Source organism: Balaenoptera borealis (assembly GCF_965194805.1).
Source record: "Balaenoptera borealis genome assembly, chromosome: 9".
NCBI classification, from domain to species: Eukaryota; Metazoa; Chordata; class Mammalia; order Artiodactyla; family Balaenopteridae; genus Balaenoptera; species Balaenoptera borealis.
In genome coordinates this window covers 35,506,147-35,530,350 of record NC_138873.1, presented here as the reverse complement: position 1 = coordinate 35,530,350, position 24,204 = coordinate 35,506,147, and the positions used below count along the sequence as shown (strand labels likewise).

Genomic DNA, 24,204 nt, shown 5'->3' with positions numbered 1-24,204 from the left:
CTTGGAAGAAATACTTCATTATTTAGTCTCTTTCACCCTCAAGAAATTTTTCTGTTTCTGTATCTACATTTCCTGTGGCAATTTACGCTATTCACAATCATCTGGTGCTCACTGATGCCAGAAAATGCCCAGTTGTCTCCTCTATGTTAAAACACATCATGATTGAGAGTTGTTATTCAATGATTTCTACCTCCTCTTTGGACTGAGTAATATCAGTACAATTAGCCTTTCCTCCTAAGTCTTGTTTTATAAAACATAATAATTTTCAGTCAATCCCATACAAATTTCCCACACTCATTTTTAATGGTAAAGACAACCATGCAAACAATTGGCCAATGCATGATTTCACAATAATGAGAAGATCATTTCAGAGGTCCTTTTATGCATTTTTCTTTATTTGTATTGGTATCATGGCAGCTTTTAAGAATAGCATTACGTGACTGGCTATGTACCCATCATGCCCAAGTGCCTCATTATTACGGCACAGTGACATAAGAGCTGACTTGGCAACTGGACAAGATATGGAAAGAGGTTTTAAAAAGAGAATGGAGTGTTTACGTTTGTCTTGGGTGTTAGGGGGTGCTTTGCAGAAGTGACCCTGCAGCCTTGTCTTCTAGAATGAGAAGTAACTTTCCAGCAGGAAAGAGGGAGTTACTCTTAGAGAGAATATTATATGACATAAATGGATAGAACCAAAAAATAGATTCAAGGTATTTCATGCATACCAGCATGCTGCCACATAAGGTAAAGGAATAAAATGAGGGAAGGAGGAAAGGAAAATGTATTGAGCATTGTCTATGTGCTGATGCATCACATACATGGTTCCATTTAATTTTCACCATGGTTATATACACTGACCCATATTTTGCCCATGAAAAACCCAAAGTTCAGAGGGGTTATTACTTTGCTCATGGTCAGACAGACAGTGAGTAGCAGAGCCAGGATGAGAACCCAGGACTGGATGATGGTAAAGTACATGCTCTGTGTTTGTCATATTACTCTCTTATTCTAAAACTAGTAGATCAACAGTGGTCAGATCATAAGGGCTTTGACTGCACTGCTATGAAATTTGTCATTTCTTTTATAGACCAAAGAGGGTCGGAAGAGTTTTTATAATTTTATTTTTAGAAAAAAGTTATAAAGACGACTCTTGTGATAGCACAGATCCAAAATTTAAAATAATAGAAATGGTTTCAGGAATATGCTGTCGGAGGCTAAGGTAACATCCAGGTCAGACCCACTGAAGACCTAATCTAAGGTAGTAGCAGTGAGGATGACATGGAACAGATAGATTCATGAGGTTTTATCTCCAGGGCTCGGTGATTGCTTTGATGTGGAAATGAAGGTCCATGAGAAGTCTGAGATCATTCCCAGGTTACTGACTTCAGCGGGGGGCGGGGGGGGGGGCGGTCGGGTGATTAATGGTACAATAAATCAAGATAGTAAATTCCAGAAGAAGTAGCCAGTTTGGAAGTAAAAGATGAAGAGTTCAGTTTTGGGACATGTTGAATTTGAAAGAGAGATGTCCTATAGATAAGGAGCTCTCTGGGATTTGAGTTCATAATTGCTGAGGGTTGGCAGAGAAAAGAAAACTCATCCTGGGGAAAGACACAGAGTCAAGAAAGCACGGGCTGAGGAGTAAACCCCAAAGGTCATTAATTTTTTTTTAAAGTTGGGTATAGAAGAGGGAGTGGGTATAAAAGAAGAAGAAGGAGATTCAAAGGACTCATCCAGGAGGTGGAAAGTGAACCAGGAAGCTTTGTATCTTAGAATCTGACCCAGGAGAATATTAAAAAATAAATAATGGTGAGCACAGACAAAAGCTGCAGAGAAAACAAGTGATATTGGGACTTAAAAGAGCTATCAGTTTGCGCAATTATAACATTAGTGGTAATACTAGTCTGAGCAGCTCGAATGAAGTGATTTGAGCTAAAGAATAATGGTGGTGCATGAGGAAGCTATGGGAAGTGAAGAAGTAGAGATAATGGAATAAAGTTCATTTTAAGAGCTTGGAGCATAATCAATGACTTGAAAGTGCAGAAATCTTAAGATACATTTGTGAAGTTAATTTTATTATCTCTTTAAATGTCTTCAGTGAGGATAATCCTTCCATGCCCCTGGATAAAAACTAGGCAGATTCCATGACTCTTCTTTCAGTTAGTAAAAATTCTCATAGATTCTCATAGATATCTATTCTCATAGATAGATTCTCATAATAAATTCTCTTATTTCAGCCTCAGTTCAATATGTAAAATTGTCCCGACAACATAATAAACAAACTTTCAAGGTTTGTTCAAAGATAAATATTTGTTCCTCCTCCCTCCTTGAAGAGGGGGATTTCAGAGAGGCACCTCCTCTTGCCCCACCTGCCTTTGAAACCTCAGCCACTTAGTCGAGGGCAGCCTCAGCAACCTTCATTGTTGCCTCATACCCTGACACCGTGTTAGGTTTTTCAGCTTCTTCATGTCGGCCATGATGTAGTCGCACTGGTTCTGCACTTAATCCCACCTAACTGGACCTGTGGAGACTCTGACTCTCCTCCCACTTCCACATTCATGAGGAAGCCATGCATTGCAAGGCACAAGGTCTGGCTTTCCTAGTGGCTGTCCAGAGGGGCCTGAACACACAACCTGAGTCAAGGGTCAAAAGTAGGGAAGTTAATGCCTCAGGAGTTGAACTTGAACCAAAGAGTGACCAGATATGGGTAAAAACCAGCAGGCGAATGCCTCTCGATTACTTCTATTGAGGGAATATTCTAAGGAACAGTGGCTCCACAATGCCTGTCTGGAAGAGATGCCCTAGGAACAAGCAACCAGCTCTGCGTCCTGGTGAAGCTATAGCATGCTCAGTGATGTGCCACCTGGTATAGGAACTTCCTCTTTCCCTGCCTGCCTTACTTCCCTGTTCCCTTGATCTTGCCATATTGAGATTGCACCTTCCAATACAGTCTTAACATATAAGCTTTCAATAGGACTTTCTTTTTTAGGGAACCCAGGCCAAGACAGAGGTGGTTGCCTTCTCTTCTTTCCACTTGACAGCAGTTTTTTTTTTCCTAATGCCTTGAGAACAGGTCTTGACTGGTACTGTTACACTCTATATGGCTCTACACTCTGTTAACACTGATTCTTTCTTTCCCTGGGCATCTTGTAGAGACTCTTGGGTGGACCCTCTGACAACAACTCCCTTTACCCAGGCAGTGCCTCTTTTTTGGCTGCTTATTGCAAATTTCCCACTACGGTCTCCAATAACACAACTCACAGCCTCTTACTGCCGGACACCACCACCAGCAGGTCACACTTTCTCAGGTGTGAATCAAGCACAAGCTTACAATTTCCTCCAACTGCAGAGAATACATAAGTATATACACACAAATACACATTTATATTATATATGCATACATATTATGAATCATTCATATATATGTTATCATATACATAATATACATATATATTCACACACACACACATATATATACATGTCTAGCTACATATATATCAGATTCCTTAAGTGGTCCCCTTGAAGCCCCTCTTAAAAGATGTAGAGTTAAGAAGTTGCACCCCTCATTCCTGTGGGCAGAAGGAAAGGGGGAGATAGACTCACAGCACTCCAGAAGTTCTCCTCAAATATCTGTCTCAAAAAAAATATTCTCCTTTATTTCTAACCCTGGATAATTTTATATTCTTAATATGTGAGGGGTTCAAAAATCAAGTAATGCACCTTTGGTTATCTATTTCACATAAAATCTAGCATCTTCTCCGATTGTTTTGTCTAGGCAAAATCCAACCTTATGTCTTTATAATGAAAAGTGTGAGAAGTAAGATATAGCTAAAGAGAGGCATAGAATTTAAGTAGTACTTTTAAATTTTATTTAGTTTTGATGGAAAGTGAGAAAGATTAGTATATAGGTTCAAAATGGACCTATTAGAGAAGAAAAGATTTAAAATATACATTAACAAAAGGATATTTATTTTTCACTTGGTTAGATTTCTAATCTGCAGAGTGGAGCTAATAATATCTACTAACATGGAGAGATTGTGAATATTAAATGAAATAAAAATGTTAAAGGTGTTAGATATACCTGGCCTAGAATAAGAGCATAAAGAATCTGGAATCTGACTATTACTCTGGAAAATTTTTTAAGATTTTTCTAGAATCATGATGTAGATCTCTTTTTTTAATTCAACTGCAGATCTATCAGTCTTCAGTGTTTCAGTAACTTGGATGAGAGTAATCTGAAAGGATTTATTCTTTACAAATATAAAACCCTTTTCTTTTCAAGGGGTCTTCAAATTGACTTTAGTATTAATCTTTCTCTTTTATTCCCTGTAATTTTCAATATCATTCATATATATATATGAATATATATGACACTTTAGCCTAAGTTTTCTCCCTTTTTAGGAACATTCTGATCTTTTATGTGATCTCATAATAACTGGTTTGCCTGGGCTGATTTGAGCCAGTTGTTTTATTAAACTGCAAGGAAGTCATCCAGATCTGCTGACTTCACTTTTCTATTGAAGTAACTGTTGTCTTTAACAAATTGTTGATATTAGAAAAATATCTAACAGACACTGAGTGCCCCATGTAAGGTACTGTGCTAAAGAGGTTACTTGCATTAATATACCCAATGATCTTATGAGACAGGTATTTTTACTACCCCCATTCACAGATGAGAAAAATGAGGCCTAGAGAGGTTAGGTTTTCAAAATGATTCTTCCCCCAAATTTGCTAAGATCTTAAAAGCAACAAATTTCCAGCAAGGATGGGAGTCTTAGTGAGGAGACTAAGAGAGAAGTGGGTTGTAGCCCTTTGCTCAAATATGGTGGCTTCCCATGGTGCAGCCTCTGCCCTCACTTCAACCCTGCCCACCCCAGAATCACACCTCACTCATAATGAATTAGCACAAAGAGAGTTTTTATTGAAGAATTCATGTTACAGAAGAATATTTACCTTGAAAAATTGCATAAAATCCTCTTCAGGCTCTTCTTTCTCTAAAGTCACTTCCCCCAGAACCAGGCATTTCATCTCCCTTCTCTTTCCTCCCTTTATCCCCTATGGAAGGGAATCACCTCGGATTGAATATTCCACTGAACAAGCAAAAACTACATAAACAGAAGGCAGTTCAAGGAGTATCAACTGCTACTTAAGCCCGCCCCTTCCTTTGGGTGGGAAAGTGGTATCTTATCCACCCATCCCCAGTAGCCCATCCAATTTATAAATTATGTACTCACGGCTTATTAAGGATGGGAAGTGGCAAGGCAGATTTTGCTACTAAGAAGAGATTTTTCTCATCAGTCCTTGCTGGACAGGGACCAGAACCAATTCCATAACAACGAAGACCAAAACTTAGAATAGAGAATAGGATGGACATGCCCTCTTTGACGTCTCTGAGCCCTATGTACCGTTAAGTATTTGAATTGATCTTTGTAAACCAACATGTAGAATTCTGAAATTTGATAAGCCTTTTAATATTAACCGTCAGTGACATATTTAGGAGTAGGTTACTACAGAAACAGGGTAAAACCAGAGGAAAAGAGAAAAATGATGCTAACCATTTGGGCCATGTTGTCCTCAAGGAGAAACTCAACAGCTTCCTATTCAGAATAAAAGGAAGAAAATAAAGAGCATGAGGAAGGAAGAGGCTATGATTAAAACATTCCAGAAATGTAAAATTGTCTTTACCAAAATGTGTCTTCTAGGACATGTGTTCAAGTTTTGCTGGCCTCTGATGTAGATGGAGATTTTCCTTAAAAAACAGACATTTTAGAGAGGGTGTGAAAGTAACCCCATTTGATAAGTTTTACCTGGGTATCAAATTTTGAAAACATAAGTGACATTTTCTCATGACTAAATATATATTACTAATAATGATGGAATAATCACCAACTTCTCTTCAATTTCCATACAAAGACTCTTGCCCTATATGAGAATTTATTGACTTGAAGTTTAAAGCATAAAATCCTCATTTTAAAAATGTAGTCAGCATTTCTAAGCATGAAAAAGATATTTTGACCAGGGAAAGACAACTCCAAAACAATGAGATGTTTTTCAGTTTGTAAACTTAATCTTGAGCTTCCTTTTAGAGAAAGGGATATTTTTGTAATTTGTACTATTGCCTTGCAAGTTCAGATTCATGTGTAATAGTTAAGGTCAATCTATTATATTTCTGTTTTTTGAATTACAAAGACTATATCTATATTAATGCAAACAATGCAGAAGAAAAAAAATCAACCAGTAATGTCCACAAAAAATACAGATGCAAAAATGTTGAATCACTTTTCACTGAGATATCATAGTACAATGTAACCCAAGTCAAAAATTATATATGCTGCTTTTTATGACTTTGAGGATAGGAGTAATTAGTTTATTAAACTGATATTATTAAATAGACATTTCTGATTCGCTGTTTAAAATAAATTTCTCTTTATTCAGTATCTCTTCAGTATCTCTTATAAGGCTATTTTATTTTACTCATGTCAGTTATACAAAATGCTGTCTTTTTTGCAACACAAAATTTAAATTCCACTGGAAAACCCATACAACTTATATATCTAAATCACAGCTAATTCTTATATATTTCACGATAAGCAAAAATTTCCATTAAAAATCAATACTCTTCAGCAAGCCAATAGTCACTAGTGAAAATAGATGTAATAATTCTCTCCTTTCCCTTCTTTCTTTATCTCAACACTAACATATCCTTCCGCTTCCAGATTTATTTCAGGGTTCTAGATCAAAGAACCATCAGCCACAATCATTCAGATGCCAGCAACTAGAATTCACAGTAATCCACTCCACACTCTACCATAGCTCTCTGAAACCTATAGCACCCTCTGACTACTCAGAGTACAGCCAGGGCAGCCCTAAGTCCTGCCTGGGAACTTGCATTTGCCAAAAGTAAGGCATTTATCTATCCCTTTGTACAGTATATTCAAGTTTTTCACAGAAAGAGAAATTGCCCTTCTTTCCAAATTGTCTGTGTTTCAGTAATTTTGAGAACTCCCTTAAGAATTCTCTCATTAGTTTCATTCTGAGGGGGATTTACAATTTATTAGAAGTTCAGAGCTTAAACCCTGGAAGACCCTCTGTTTCATGACAGAAACTGCGAGGTTCTAGGGAAAAAGGGAATGGTGAAACAAGGTTCACCATACATTCCAAGTTTATTTTACCATACCTCCCAGATTTTAATTCTCTTCTTTAATTTTCCATCCAGCCTTAACTAATGATCTTTGTTCTGTGCTAATGGGAAATCCTGGGCCAGAGCTTGTGCTAAGAAAAGCTACGCCTGTTGTAGAGGCCTAAGGGAAAGCTCAAAGTCCAAAGGATTCAAGATCATGCTGGTCTTGAAGAGAAATCTCGAACATGAAAAGCACACTGAAGAGAAATCTCCAACATGAAACATTTCCTTACTTGTTTCCTCAGAAAACACAAAACTTCATCAGGCTTCAACACAGAGAATATAATTAAGAACTAAGACACAGAGTTTTCACAAGTGTCTTGCTAAGTTATTATTCCTATCTTAAAAAGTAAGAATAAAAATAATAATTGAAAAATTTCTTAATAAAAAGAAATTCTCCATATTTTATAACATTATTAATATGGAATGTTCTTTGGTAAATTAACAAAAAATACTGGATTATCTACAATAAAATCAATAATATTACAAGTTTGAAATTCAAGTAAGTTCTAAAACTCACTATTTTGAACCAGTGATAGAAAAAGTGAATCATAGCATATATATATGTATATATGAGTGTGTTTGTATATGTGTATTTATACACACTTTTAATTTTTTCAATTTATTAAGGAGGTAGAACCTGTGCCATATTACTATTGTGCACATAGCACTTAGCATAGCCACAGACATGACATAGGAACTCAATAAAAATTACATTAATTAGCTAAACTCTATTGCATTCCTAGTCTGTACCTGAAACTATTCTGTACAGAGTGGCAACTAAAATTATGAGTTATTTCCCATTGTCTTTGAAAAGCTTACAGCTAAATAGGAAAGATGAGACCTCCCACACAAAGCTATTAGAGTCCCATTAGAGAATAAATATCCTGAGATAACAATGCAAGATGATAAATATGTGGTTAGGTGTGAACAACTGCACTTAATAACAGAATCAGACAATGGTGTTACATTTCACAAACTGTAGCATCAGAACAGTTACCTTCCTCTTGTATCCAAAACAGAGGTGTCCATATTACACAGCTACTAGTGGAGTTAGGGCAATTCCAACCTTGAAGTAAAGATGACCGAGCCTCCACTCAAGCCCCAACATGCTTCTTTGCTAATGATACCTAAAGTCTTGATTGAGACTAACAGGTGTCACAGTACTTATTTAGTGACTGTCTGCTTCATCTATGAGGCTAAAATGCCTTCTGATATCTTTAATACTGACATAATAGCTAATAATATAAGCAAACTGAAAGACTATCCCATTGTCCTTGCATGGTATTGAGCAGAATTTAGTGAGCCATACAGCTGGCCATAAAAGTCTTTTTCCAAAAAGCAGGGGAAAGTTCTAGAAAGTAAATAATACAGAAAGAAATTACCCAATTTTCATGAGAAGTTTTATAAAAAAAATAAAGAACACATTTATTTGAAATTTGGTGAAACCACAAGTAATTAAAGATAAAATAAGCACAGACTAGAGCATGGAGAATATAATTTTTATACTCAAATGAAATTGCTTTACATCCAAAGTAGTTCTGTTGAAAGCAAAGTGCCTTGAAGATTTCCCTTTGTTTAATCTAAACCAGTAGTTTTCCATAGAAGCCTTTGGAGAAGCTTCAAGAGTCACACGAATGTTTCATAGAAATATAATTTCTAAACATTTTAAACTAATTTCAAAACTAGAAAAATGCATAAGACAATATATAGCATATTTTAACACACAAGAATCTGTGGAACTCATCTTGACTCCCAAGTTAAATTGTTTCTATGCAGATTTTGGAATAAAGCTTCTTTTGCCATCTCTATATATATTTGACCTTCTTACAAACGTGCAATTCATGAGGAAGTTTTAACTTTTCACTGGTCTTTTTAAGTGCCAGCCCTATGCATGTCCAGTTCTGTAGGATTGAACGAGTGAAGGGAGCATCACAGAGCACCTCAATATTGTGCAAAACCAAAATGGTATTCGAATAAATGGGTTGCCAACTTGAAAGAAGACAGTAGCCATTAATTTGGACCACAAGTCCAAATTTCAAATTTTTACTATCTTTAAAATAGCCTTATTCTTCTCGTGCATTTTCTTTATAAGTAAGTTCTATAAATTTAAATTTATAAAATAAATTTATAGACATATTTTATCACTTATAAAATAAATTTAAACACATTTTATTTACAAATTTTATCATTTATAAAATACACTTGTACTAGTGAAATGCACATTAGATTTTTATTTCTTTTCCTTTTAAGAGAGCTTACTTATAGTTGTTAATAATCTAAAGTAACATAATACTATTAAACATTTACCAAAACCAAATCTCATTCTTTACCCATTTTAGTTTCATTATTCACTCTATTAAAATTGCTCTATACAAGATCAATAGGGACCTTAACAAAATAAATTGTCTTCACTGAGCCCATGTTCTCTGGCTACATATATTGTTCCTCACTGCCCCTGTCAACATCTTGGTCTTCAGTGACAATGTTTCCTAATTTAATTCTGATTGCTCCGATTATCTATTTCCTTCACTAACATCTGGGGTATTTTTCCCTTGACCATTAATACTGGTATCTCTCAACCTCAGTCCTTGACTTTTGTATTCTCTAAACTTCACCCTCAGGAACCTCATTTGTTCTCCTGATTTGGTTCTACATCTCCAAACTTTTATAGTACCACATCAAGCGGATAGTATCTGTGACAGGAATCTACTACTGCATTGTCAAACTACCCAACTACATAATGGCATAAAACAACCATTTTATTTAACTAGTGATATGGAGCTAAGGTGCCCAAGAAGGACTCATCTTTGATATTCTTGATATCAGCTTGATACCTAGGGTAACTGGAGAATACACTTCCTCAAAGGTTTCTTCCCTTACATTTTGCACCTAGGTGCTCCTTGTGTGTGTTATCTTTCTCTCTCCTTCTCTTAGGGCCTCTCCAGATGGTTTTGACTTCTCATAGCATGATGGTTTCCAGGTAGTTGCAGTTCTGACATGGCAGTTGGCTTCCAACAGGCTTCCAGGCTATTCAAAGGTCTGGCACAGCATTGCTTCCTCCATATACCATTGTATTGCCACCTCAATGGGAGATCATGTGCCCATTTTTATTCCCCTGACTTAGAATACCTTCCTTCTTTTGCTCTTCCAATTCATGTCTCTCTCTTCCTTTAGAAAACATTCTCCCGTGATTTCTTTCCAGATTAACTCCATATCTCTGAGTTCCTTTCCCTCAGAACTTAGACACCATCTTCATATATTATGTGTAATAGACATTTCTTGCTTTTTGGCTGTTCATTACTGAGCCCCTCCCTTCTTATTAGTAATCCAAATTCATTTGAGTAATGACTCATTTTGTAGAACTCTATGGAGGTTTTAGTCACTTCCTACAAAATAAGCTGTATTAGTCAGGGTTCTCCAGAGAAGTAGAACCAACAGGGTGTCTGAATGTGTGTATGTGAGAGTGAGAGAGAGAGAGATTTATTTTAAGGAATTGGCTCACACTATTGTGTGGTATGGTGAGTCCAAAATCTAATGGAGTAGACCGGCAGGCTGGAGACACAGGAAAAAGTTCAGTTCAAGTCCAAAGGCTGTCTGCTGACAGAATTCCTTCTTGCTGGGAGGAGATCAGTCTTTGTTCTATTAAGGTCTTCACTGAATTGCATGAGGCTCTCCATTTTATGGAGGGTAATCTGCAATACTCAGAATTCACTGATTTAAATGTTCATCTCACCCAAAAAACACCTTCATAAAAACATACAGAATAACATTTGTCCAAATATCTGGGAACTGTGGCCTGGCCAAGTTGACACATAAAATTAACCATCACCTAAGCCAAACAGACTTGTTCTTCCCTTGCTTCTCCACAGAGCAGACACGTAATATAAGTTCAGTACATCAGATGCTCTTTCTTGGTTGTTGAATCTAAGCCATTAACACAATGGTATCAGGAAAGCAGGTGGTCGTATTCATTACAGCAGCAGTAAGAGCAGTGGCATGCCATCAGATTGTAGTGGCATGACTACCACTCTGTTTCTGCTGCCCAGTCTTCTGTAGCTTCCTTGGTTTCTTCTAGTCAATAATCCTGGTCATGTGTCCTCCATTGAGTCTGGAGCCTCTAGATAATTCCAATAAACTCACTGTTTTCTGTAGATAAACAGGATTGGTTTCTGCTGCTTAGAACCAAGTTACACTTAATACTATATCATGCTACTTATGTTCATGAGTTGTACTGAGGATAAATGCATTACTAAATGAAAAGTATATTGAACAAATTCCTAGCATAGTGGGGTGATCAATAAATTATGTTAATATGTTTTTCTTCATCTTCATTTTCTTCTTCCTATTCTTCCTAATTATTATTAACATTATTATAATAATTATTATTGAACTTTCTATATATGTTTTGAACAAGAAATATGACTCCTAGCATAACACTCTGGACAATGTAGTACCCAGCTCAATTCATTAGCCTGGTTGGCTCATACACAATAAGACTAAAATCTTGAGTTGCTAAGGAACTTAGGTAGTTCATACAATAAGCTGTCCAGTTCAGTGCTGAACTCTCTAAACTCTGCTACATTTTACTACATGCTTGAAATATTTTGGTTATCTACAGAAAAGAATCTTAATAGCGTGGAAATTGGAGATGAAAAAAATATCAAAGTTGATTTTTCAGAGCTACAAATGAACCTTTATTCAAATTGGAAGTTAGAAAGAAGGTACCAGTACTCTGAAACCATCAACAAATCCCACAAAAGGCTGCTAACGGGTACAGCATTTCTTTTTAAGGTGATGAAAATGTTCTGGAATTAGATAGAAATGATGGTTGCATGCTTTGTGAATATACTAAAAACTACTTAAATCGTATACTTTGAAAGCATAAATTTTGTGGTAAGTGAATTATATCTCAATAAAAAAAATTTTAAGCAATTAACCACACTGTAAATATCTGATTAGTGATTTAGATTATAGGTGTCTATTTTTTAAAAGTTCATTATTTATTGCACAGCCAGGATTCCTGTATTACTGGAGGAAATTTCTAAATCACTGTTATTTATTTCTTGGGCAGTTTTTAAACCTGTCAACTTATATATTCACTTTAAATGAAAACTTCGTCATTCAGATTTCAGGTGGAATCTCGTTGTGGAATTCAGTCATTCCTAATGGACACATATTTTATTATATCTGGAGATTTATCTGGCAGCTACTTAGTAAAGTAAGGAGATGGATTGATTCCAACAATATTTGAAGTTGTGTGGTGGGTCAAAGCATCCAAAGCACATGAATAAATCAATGACAACTTTCTATTTCATCGTCATAGCTGAAACACTCAACTATGCTTCAGAGTGGTTACATCTAAACATGTTTAAGATGGAGCATTCATTGTTCTTTTGTTCTACTTCCAAGCATATAACTGGGGACACATAAAGGTTACATGATAATGATACTGACGGCTACAAATAGCACACAAGGAACACACTACCTAAATATCATTTGCCTATACTGCTTTGAGAAACAGAGAGGAAAATATTTCAAAGTCCTCAAACACAACCTTAAGAAGAAACATTTTACAATAATTCACCTGCTTCCATTCAGGGAGTCTGATGTAGCTCCCAAGACAATTCTTTAATAGAGAATATATCTGCAGTCTTACTGCAATATGACAAGAAGGAAGATGAGAAGAGGAGGAGGAAGAGGAAGAGGAAAAGGAAGAAGAAGAAATAGTTGTTAAGACTGGCAACATACCAAGACTCATGTTCTGTACTCCATCGCATACAATGGAATTGGGCCATTTTATCTCATGAGTCTCTGTCTGTCTGTCTCTGTCTGTCTGTCTCTCCCCCTTCTCTCAAGCAATCTACTTATCACTGTGCCTAGGCTTGATTAGATTTATAGTTTGTTTATCTGAGAGCTCAATGCTTTATTGCATCCAGAAGCCAAAATATGTGCACCTCCACAACCCAGCTGAATAAAACAAACTCATTTTGATCTTTGTGTACAAAGCCATCAGCACTGGTTCAAAGTGTAGCGCAGCCAGTTCTGGATGGCAGATGCAGAGTTCAGCTCTTCTCCCGGGCCCTTGGTTTCAATTAGGCTGTCTGCCAAGTGGCCCATGTGCCTCTGTGTGCTGAAACATTTCTTTGAGGCAGCTTTTTTAAATTAGGAAATAAAGACTTCCCATGTGATTTGCTATATATACAATTTATGACAATTGATTTTTATAGTTAAAATACATACATTTTAAACATATTTCTCTTTCTACAAAATAGCAGCTTTCTAAGAAGAGAAGAAAATTAGCAAAACGTAAATACTGCATTTCTTTTACTCTTCTGACTAAAATTTACTCAAACATACATTAAAATGATGCTAAAGACCACTAGGTTTCTAAAATAAATAACTTCTTTGTCTTAAAAGGAAAAAAAAAGGACAATAGCATACAAGCAAGCATTTTCTAACTTCTAGGAACTGCAAATAGGGAAAAAATCAATATGAACAAAAAAAGAAGCTGTAATTACTTGAGATTGGCCAGTTCCTCAACCTGAATAAATGATATTTTCTTTGTTTTCACTACTATTTGGGTCTTTTAACTCCTGAACTTTCCAACACGACTTTGTGACCTGGCAGTAGATATAACAAATTCCAAAAGCCAACTTCCAAGGTGTAGCTGATTCCTGGTAGACGCATGAAATAAATGCACAGCAAATGTCTGTGCTCCACAGCCCCAGATGCCCATATATATATGTAAATATAATTCTCACCAAAGACAGATTCTTATGGCAAAAATCTAGAAACTATGGAAAGCAGTTATCTCATTAACAATACCCTCCTGTTGCTACATAGAGAAGGAGACAGCCAAGTCCTAGGAGGCCTGAGTGGGCAGCAACCATCTCGTAAGGAAGGTCCAGGCTGTGTAAAAGCCAGGAAACCATGATGCCTTGCAACCTCTTGCAAGCATTCAGGTCGACTTTGAAGAAGCTCCCACACAGGCCTAGATTATGCCTTACAGTGAATTCAGGGGCGTTTAAATCCTAAAGACCTGGGCCCACAAATTGAGCCATCACTTAGCAGATGTTAGCCGCTGCCGGTGCCAAGACAAACTGAAAATAACTGGGCACCAACACTAGCAACTGAATGGTAACCAGCTGTTAGTGGTGAGTTTAAGCAGGCCCCCATACCATGCTAGGCCACTCACACAGCAGGGACCCATAAGTATGGCATACAGGTTTTGTTTTGTTTTGTTTTTTAGTGACCAGATGGTTTTATTGAGTCACTTTCCTGTTTTCCATAAAGCTGAATTACTACATTCCTAAAAATCTTCTCTATTTCTAAATTAGTACATTGCCCATTGCCATGGTGCCTAATCTTGAAAAGTACTGAAAACGACGGTACTATGCCTTATTGATGTAGGAAATTCCAATAACAGAGAAAGAAGCAACAGAAAAACATAACCTTATTGAAGAAATTTTTGGAAAAAAAAATTTAATGATAGAAATATATGATTCATGTAAGAGCTAAAAATGTTTTAATTTTTTCCCTTTCTCAAGGCATCATCACAATTAGAAGTTTATAAATTATCTATATATATCTTGCTACACTCAATGTAGTACAAAGTAGATGAGATAATCTTTCTCGTTAGCACTTATTATAAAACATACACAGACAGTGCAGCTGAGCTAACATTTAACAGATATCTATAGTATTTGCCTTTTTTTCCCTCTATTTTTTGAACCCCTTCCTCTTACATCCCACCCCCCACTTCTGGCAATCATCAATTTGTTCTCTGTATCTCTGAGCTTGGTTTGTTGTTTTGGGTTTTTTTTTTTTTTTAGATTCCACAGATAAGATAGATCATACAGTATTTGTCATTCTCTGACTTATTTCACTTAGTATAATGCCCCCAAAGTCCATACATGTTGTCACAAATGGCAAGATTTCATTTTTTATGGCTGAATGATATAAATTATATATATATATACATATATATCACAATTTCTTTACCCATTCATTCATCAATCACACTTAGACTGTTTCTATATCTTGGCTATTGTAAATAACACAGCAATTAACATGGGTGTGCATATATCTTTTTGAGTTAGTGTTTTCATTTTCTTTACATAAATACCCAAAAGTAGAATTGCTTGATCTTATGGTAGTTCTATTTTTAATTTTCTGAGGAGCCTCCATACTGTTTTCAATAGTGGCTGAACCAACTTACATTCCCACCAACAGTGCACAAGGTTTTCCTTTTCTCCACATCCTAGCTAACACTTGTTATCTCTTTTCTTCTTCATAGCCATTTTAAAAGATGTGAGGTGATATTTCATTGTGATTTTGATTTTCATTTCTGTAATGATTAATGATATTGAGCATCTTTTCATTTACCCGTTGGCTATCTGTATGTCTTCTATGGAAAAATGTCTCTTCAGATCTTCAGCCCATCCTTTAATTGGCTTGTCTACTATTGACTTTCAGGAATTCTTTACATATTTTGGATATTAGCTCCTTATCAGATGATTTGCAAACATTTTCTCTCATACAGTAAGTTACCTTTTCATTTTGTTAATGGTTTCCTTTGCTATGCAGAAGCTTTTTGGTATAATGCAGTCCCATTTATTTATTTTTGCTTTTGTTTCTTTTACTTTTGGTGTCAGCTTCAAAAAAACCACCACCAAGACCTATGTCAAGAAGCTTACCAACTATGTTTTCTTCTAGGAGTTTTATGGTTTCAAATCTTATATTCAAGTCTTCAATCCATTTTGTGTTGTTTTTGTATATGGTGTAAGATAGTGGTAGATTTTCATTTTTTACATCTAGCTGTTCAGTTTTCCCAATATCATTTATTGAAGAGACTGTCCTTTCCCCGTTGTATATTTTTGGCTGCTTTGTTATAAATTAATTGACCATATATGCATGTGTTTATTTCTGGGCTCTCTATTCTGTTCCATTAATCTGTGTCTGTTTTTATGCCAATATCATACTATTTTGATTACTATAGCTTTGTAATACAGTTAGAAATCAGGGAACATGATACCTCCAATTTTGTTCTTCTTTCTCAAGACTGCTTTGGCTATTCAGGGTTTTTTGTGGTTCCATAGAAATTTGGGGGTTATTTGTCTTGGTTTTGTGAAAAATGCCATTGGAATTTTGATAGGGATTGCACTGAATCTGTAGATTGTTTTGGGTAGTGTGGACATCTTAACAGTATTGATTCTTCCAATCCATGAACATGTACTATCTTTCCATTTATTTGTGTCTCCTTCAATTTTGTTCATTAATGTCATATTTTTCAATATACAGGACTTTCCTTGGTTAAATTTTTTCCTAGGTATTTCCTTTTCCTGATGCAATTGTAAACAAGATGGTTTCCTTTCTCTTTCCGATAGTTCATTATTAGTGTATAGAAATGCAACAGATTTTTGTATATTGATTTTGCATCTTTCAACTTTACTGAATTTGTTTATTAGTTCTAAGTGTTTTAATGGAATATTTAGGATTTTTCTATATGCAGTATCATGTTATCTGCAAACAGTGACAGTTCTACTTCTTCCTTTCTAACTTCGATGCTATTAATTTCTTTCTCTTGCCTAATTGCTCTGGCTAGGACTTCTGAAACTATGTTGAATAAAAGTGGCAAGAGTGCACATCTTTGTCTTGTTCTTGTTCTTAGAGGAAATGCTTTCAGCTTTTCACTGTTGAGTATGATGTTAGCTATGGGCTTGTCATATATGGTCTTTATTATGTTCAGACAGGTTCCCTCTATACCCATTTTGTTGAGAGTGTATCATAAATGGATGTTGAATTTTGTCAAATGCTTTATCTGCATCTATTGAGATGATCATGTGATTTTTATGCTTCATTTTGTTAATGTGGTATATCACATTGACTGATTTGCAGATGTTGAGCCATCCTTGCGTCCTTGGAATACATCCCACTTGTTCATGGTGTGTGATCCTTTTCATGTATTGTTGAAAAGGATCCTTTATTGTTATGTAATGACCATCTTTGTCTCTTATTACAATCTTTGTTTTAAAGTCTATTTTGTCTGATATACTTATAGCTACTTCAGCTTTCTTTTGGTTTCCATTTGCATGGAATATCTTTTTCTACCCCTTCACTTTCAGTCTGTGCCTGTCCTTTCATCTAAAGAGAGTCCCTTGTAGGCAACATATTGGTGGGTTCATTCAGCCACTCTGTGTCTTTGAATTAGTGAATTTAGTCCACTTACATTTAAAGTAATGATTGACAGGTAAGTACTTACTGCCATTTTGTTCATTTTTTTAAGGCTGTTTTTGTAGTTCCTTTCTGTTCCTTTTTTTTTCTCTTGCTCTTTTCCTTTGTGATTTGAAGACTTTCTTTAGTGGTATGCTTATACTCCTTTCTCTTTATTTTTTGTGTATTTACCATAAGTTTTTACTTTTTGGTTATGATGAGACTTACATATAACAACTTGTATCTATAACAGTTTATTTTAGTTGATAACAATGTAAGTTTGATCTCATTTTAAAGTTCAACATTTTTACTGTCTCCCCTACATTTTATGTTTTTCATGACACATTTTACAATTTTTTATCTTGTGTATTCCTTAAATAATTATTGTAATCATAGTTATTGTTACTACTTTTGTATTTTAACCTTTTACTAGCTTTATAAGTGATTAATCCACTAACTTTACCATATATTTACCTTTTCAGTGAGATTTACTCTTTTGTTGTTTTCTTGTTACTAATTAGTACCCTTTCTTTTCAAATTAAAGAAGTCCCTTTATCATTTCTCATAACACTGCTTTGGTGGTAATGAACTCCTTTAGCTTTTGCTTGCTTAGAAACCTCTTTATCTCTCCTTCAACTCTGAATGTTAATTTTACTGGGTAGAGTATTCTTGGTTGGAAGGTTTTTTCTTTCAGTATTTTGTATATATTGTGCCACTCCCTTTTGGCCTGCAAAGTTTCTGCTTAAAAAAATCTGCTAATAGTCTTATGGGGGTTCCCTTGTGTATAACAAGTTGTTTCTCTCTTGTTGCTTATAATATTCTGTCCTTGTCTTTAACTTTTGGTATTTTAAGTACAATGTGTCTTGATGAGGGTCTCTTTGGATTCACCTTTTTTGGAATTCTCTGGGCTTACTAGATCTGGATGTCTATTTCCTTCTCCAGGTTAATAAAGTTTTAAGCCATTATTTCTTCAAACAAGATTTCTGCCCATTTCTCTCTCTCTTCTCTTTTTGGGACCCCAGTAATGTGAATGTTAGTCAGTTTCATGTTGTCCCATAGGTTCGGTAAGTTATTTTCACTTTTTTTTTCATTCTTTTTTCTTTTTGCTGCTCTGATTGGGTGAATTACACTGCCTTTTCTTCGAGTTGACCAATTCCTTTCTTCTGCTTTACTTTGTCTGCTGTTGAACCCCACTAGTGCATTTTTCAGTTTAGTTACTATATTCTTCAGCTCTGTGACTCCTATATGCTTCAGGTTCAAGATGGTAACATAGGAATACCTGGAAATCACCTTTTCCCATGGATACACTAAGTCTACAGCTACATATGGAACAATTTCTTCTTAAAGAAAACTTAAAGGCCGGCTGAGTGATGACTACACATTGGGAAAACAAGAAGATAACCACACTGAAATTGGTAGATGAGGCTGGCACACAATCTCACCATAAATGCCACCCCCACAACCAGGAGAAAACTCCAAGGCCTGAGCTTCTTCCTAAGGAGCGAATAGTTTGAACCCCACATCAGGCACCTCAACTTGTAGGACTTGCACCAGAGAGAAAACCCCCAAAACATCTAACTTTGAAAATCAACAGGACTTGTGTCCTGCGAGCCATAAAATGGTAGCAAACTGAGAGACAGCTCTTAAAGGACCCATGCTTGGACTTACCCACTCCAGAGTCCAGCTCAGAGGCAGCCAATTTCTCCCACACTTAAAGTAGAGGAGGCTCATTTGCTTATATTAAAGCATTTCCCTGAAGGTCAGGCATCTAATTTAACACACACTCTAGGATCATATTGGAACACTCTCCAGGAGCAGAGACTGAAATGTACTATCTTTTCTCTCTCCCTTTGCCACACTTTAGAGCACAAGTATCTCACAGATAGAAACTTTTATATGTGTCTCGTGCCCTGATCTCTGCTGCTGTTGCCCAGAGGACTTTTCTTGGCTGCCTGGCTCTGGAGGCCAGGGGAGCTTGTGTTTTTGGTCCCATAGAACTGTAATAACTGGGGTCACCCACAAAGGAGTTCATACCCCTGTCTGGCACCCTGATTTTTGTGGCTCTGGTGGCCAGTGGAACTTACACTTGTGGTTCCCACAAGACCATAATCAATGGAAAAAGAATTCTTAAACAGCTTCTACCCCCAGGGCACAGCAAGAGGCAAAGGGCCCAGGATCTCAGTCTTTCTATGAAAGAAGCCTGCTAGCTAATCATCAGAGCTGCAGTCTGAAGGTCAGGTTTCTAATTAAGCACATCTAGGAGTTGACTGCACTCCTTTTCAGAGATCATGGAGGGTAGGCGCTATCTTCACTTTCTCCCTCTGCTGCACCCAGACCACCAGTGTCTACTAAAAAAGAGTTTATATGTAATGGTGCCCTGGTTTTCACATCTGGTGTCCCAGTTTTACAGCTACAATCCAAGGGATACACCCTTGATTGCCTGGCTCTTGTGGTGAAGGGAGCTTGCATTGTTGAGTCCCATGGGACTATGGCAATCAGAAAGATGACTCTTGGCAGGCTGCCATCTCCAGGGCCCTGTGCAGACAGTGACTGAAGCACACCACCTAATCTTGTTGTGAAGAAGCCTTCTTTGCTTGTCCTGGAGCTTCAGTCTGGCTTAAGTTTTGGCACACATCTAGTGCCAAAACATAGAAACACAAGAACACCAGTTAAAGGAATGACTTATTATCACCTGCTGCCTTTGGCCCCAAATATCCACATGGAGCCCTAACTTAGCTTGTGAGTTAGGCTGAACTACATGGAACTACATGTCAAACCATAGACCTAAAACCAGGACTCCAGCTTTCTCTGTGTCTTTCTACTACTGCCAAGGTCATACTTCTATCTCTTAACATAAGAAATTTAACCCAAGGTAAGGCAAGCAAAGGAAAGGTTATTCTACTCAACCCACCAAGCTTCCTTAGGATGGAGGTACAATGTGGCTGTGAAGGCCAAACACACATGACATAACTAACAATAAATTTAGAGAACACTATGGTGGCAATTTGTAAACAAGAGTGAAATAATTAAGAGTAGTAAAGTCTGGACTAATCCAGATGTTTTAGAAAATTACCTATTAGTTGAACTTTCCAGATAGCTGAGTGAATTTCTTTCAAAATCCAAAAAATATTTCACTTTAATCATTGTTTTTTCCAAATTATTTATGTAATTCCTTGATTTTTTAAGTGGCATTAACTCACATGATGAAATCTTTTATTTTAATTCACTTTACCTAGAAACACATAAAATTCTCCTTTAATCTCACTAATATAACTACTTTTTAAAAATTTATCAACATATATAGTAATAGTATGTTCTAGGCATTGTTCTTAGTATTTAACATATACATTATATCAGTTTAATCTTTATAAGAGCATATGGAGAAGATAATCTGTGCTTGTTTATAAGATGAGTAAACAAAGCCACATAGGTTTCACAATTTGCTCAAAGTAAGGCAACTAAAAAGTGGCAAATCTGGAAACCAAACGCAGGAAACCTGGTTCCAAGTTTATGCACATGGCCTCTATATTCTGCCATTGCCTTCCCATTTGTGTTATTTCATTCCAGTCTTTATCGACAAATAACCTTCTTTTAAATAGCAGTGATCTGTCAGATGTCTATGTAATTCTATGATCACTTTTTTCACTTAACACTGTTAACATTATTCCATATTTTTATATAGTTTTCATAATTATAGTTTAAATGACTATGTAATATTCTATTGGGTGGAAGGACCATCTTTCAGTAAACCTTTATTGTGGAACACAGATTTCTTCAGTTGTTTTGGTATCACTTATATTTGTTTTAAATGTTTTTGTGTCAAATTTCATGAATTCTTTGACCACATAGATGGTAATGTTTGTCTGGAAAAGTATCCCAAAATATCACTAAATAAATATAAATTATAATTATTTAACTTATTCTAGAAGACTCAAAGCCATTATTGCAAATTTTAATTATTTAACTATGATGTACCACAGGGTTATCTTGGGAACTACTGAAAGGTACAGCTTGTTTTACCTATACAAAATAAACAAAAATCGTGCTGCTTTTTTGAGTTTTGTCTGTTTTATATAGATTCATTTTTAATCTCTTCTTTTGATACAAAGCTGACAGGCCTCACTTTTGTTTTTAGAGTATGTATACTTCCTCTAGTTTGAATTTGTTGAACATATAATTTTGTTATATTGTATAAACAATGACTAAATAAGATCTGAGTAAACACAGTGCTCTTTTATGAATGAAATGTATGGATTTTGCCACAACTATTTCAGCCACTAATAGCTCTTTAACATACTTGCCTCCTTTGTTTCACACAGGCCAGAGTATTAGACCTCAGATCTACTCAAAGTTGAGCTACTATTAAATTTCAACAGTGGGAGAATAGAGAAAATGACATTGAGATAGGAAAAGATAAGAGTGAATTCCCAGAGACTCATTATTGGTGTATAAAACATGCAAGTAAATAAAGATCCATGATCTAAGGAGTTTTCTCTTTAGGAATTTATAATTTAACTTTTGTTTGAGACTTGTGGTTAACTCCATAAGCTAATGTATAAGAATACCATACTAGGAGGGGGACCTTCAAGATGGTGGAGGAGTAAGACATGGAGATCACCTTCCTCCCCACAAATACATCAGAAATACATCTACATGTGGAACAACTCCTACAGAACACCTACTGAACGCTGGCAGAAGACCTCAGACTTCCCAAAAGGCAAGAAACTCCCCACGTACCTGGGTAGGGCAAAAGAAAAAAGAAAAAACAGAGACAAAATAATAGGGACAGGACCTGCACCTCTGGGAGGGAGCTGTGGAGGAGGAAAAGATTCCACACACTAGGAAGCCCCTTCACTGGCACCAGACGGGGTGGTGGGAAGGGGGAAGCTTCACAGCCATGGACGAGAGCGCAACAGGGTGCAGAGGGCAAAGCAAAGAGATTCCCGCACAGAGGTTCGGTGCCGACCAGCACTCACCAGCTCCAGAGGCTTCTCTGCTCACCCGAAGGGGCAGGTGGGGGCTGGGAGCTGAGGCTCAGGCTTTGGAGGTCAGATCCCAGGGAGAGGACTGGTGTTGGCTGCATGAACACAGACTGAAGGGGGCTAGTGCACCACAGCTAGCTGGGAGGGAGTCTAGGAAAAAGTCTGGAACTGCCTAAGAGGCAAGAGACCATTGTTTTGGGGTGCACAAGGAGAGGGGATTCAGAGCACCGCCTAAATGAGCTTCAGAGATGGGCGTGAGATGCGGCTATCAGAACGGACACCAGAGACGGGCATGAAATGCTAAGGCTGCTGCTGCAGCCACCAAGAAGCCTGTGTGCAAGCACAGGTCACTATCCACACCTCCCCTCCCAGGAGCCTGTGCAGCCCACCACTGAGAGGGTCCCGTGATCCAGGGACAACTTCCCCAGGAGAACACACACCTCACCTCAGGCTGTTGCAACATCATGCCAGCCTCTGCCACTGCAGGCTTGCCCCGCATTCCATACCCCTCCCTCTCCCCAGCTTGAGTGAGCCAGAGCCCCCTAATCAGCTGCTACTTTAACCCTGTCCTGTGTGGGCAGGGAACAGACACTCTCAGGCTACCTACACTCAGAGGCAGGGTCAAATCCAAAGCTAAAACCCAGGAGCTGTGCAAACAAAGTAGAGAAAGGGAAATTTCTCCCAGCAGCATCAGGAGCAGCGGATTAAATCTCCACAATCAAATTGATGTACCCTGCATCTCTGGAATACCTGAATAGACAACGAATCAACTCAAAATTGAGGTGGTGGACTTTGGGAGCAACTGTAGACTTGGGGTTTGCTTTCTGCATCTAATTTGTTTCTGGTTTTATGCATATCATAGTTTAGTATTTAGAGCTTATTATCACTAGTAGATTGTTTATTGATATGGTTGCTCTCTTCCTTTTGTTTTCTTATAAATATATATATATATATATTTTTTTCCTTTTTCTCTTTTTGTGAGTGTATGTGTATGCTTCTTTGTGTAATTTTGTCTGCATAGCTTTGCTTTTACCATTTGTCCTAAAGGCTATCGATTTTTTTTTTTTTTTGGTATAGTTATTAGCACTTGTTATCATTGGCGGATTTGTTCTTTTGGTTTGGATGCTCTCTTCTTTCTTTTTTTTACTACTTTATTTAAATAATTTTTTATTTTTCATTTTAATTATTTTATTTTATTTTATTTCTTTTTTTCTTTCCTTTTCTTCTGAGTTGTGTGGCTAACAGGGTCTTGGTGCTCCAGCTGGGTGTCAGGCCTGAGCCTCTGAGGTGGGAGAGCCGAGTTCCAGATATTGGTCCACCAGAGACTTCCTGGCCCCACATAATATCAAATGGTGAAAGCTCTCCCAGAGATCTCCATCTCCACGCTAAGACCTAGCTCCACTCAACGACCAGCAAGCTACAGTGCTGGACACCCTATGCCAAACAACTAGCAAGAAGGGAACACAACCCCACCCAATAGCAGAGAGGCTGCCTAAAATCATATTAAGCTCACAGACACCCCAAAATACACCACTGGAAGTGGTTCTACCCACCAGAAAGACAAGATTCAGCCTTATCCACCAGAACACAGGCACAAGTCCCCCACACCAGGAAGCCTACACAACCCACTTAACCAACCTTACCCACTGGGGGCAGACACCAAAAACAACGGGAACTACAAACCTGCAGCCTGTGAAAAGGAGACCTCAAACACAGTAAATTAAGCAAAATGAGAAGAGAGAGAAATACACAGCAGATGAAGGAACAAGGTAAAAACCCACCAGACCAAACAAATGAAGAGGAACTAGGCAGTCTACCTGAAAAAGAATT

General features: G+C 37.0%; 1 protein-coding gene across 1 annotated transcript in view; it reads right to left on the bottom strand.

The window, feature by feature from the left end:
• LOC309635275 (uncharacterized protein) overlaps window positions 1-24,204 on the bottom strand; it is a 114,496-nt gene that overhangs the window by 12,304 nt on the left and 77,988 nt on the right. The gene's annotated exons all lie outside the window — the stretch shown is intronic.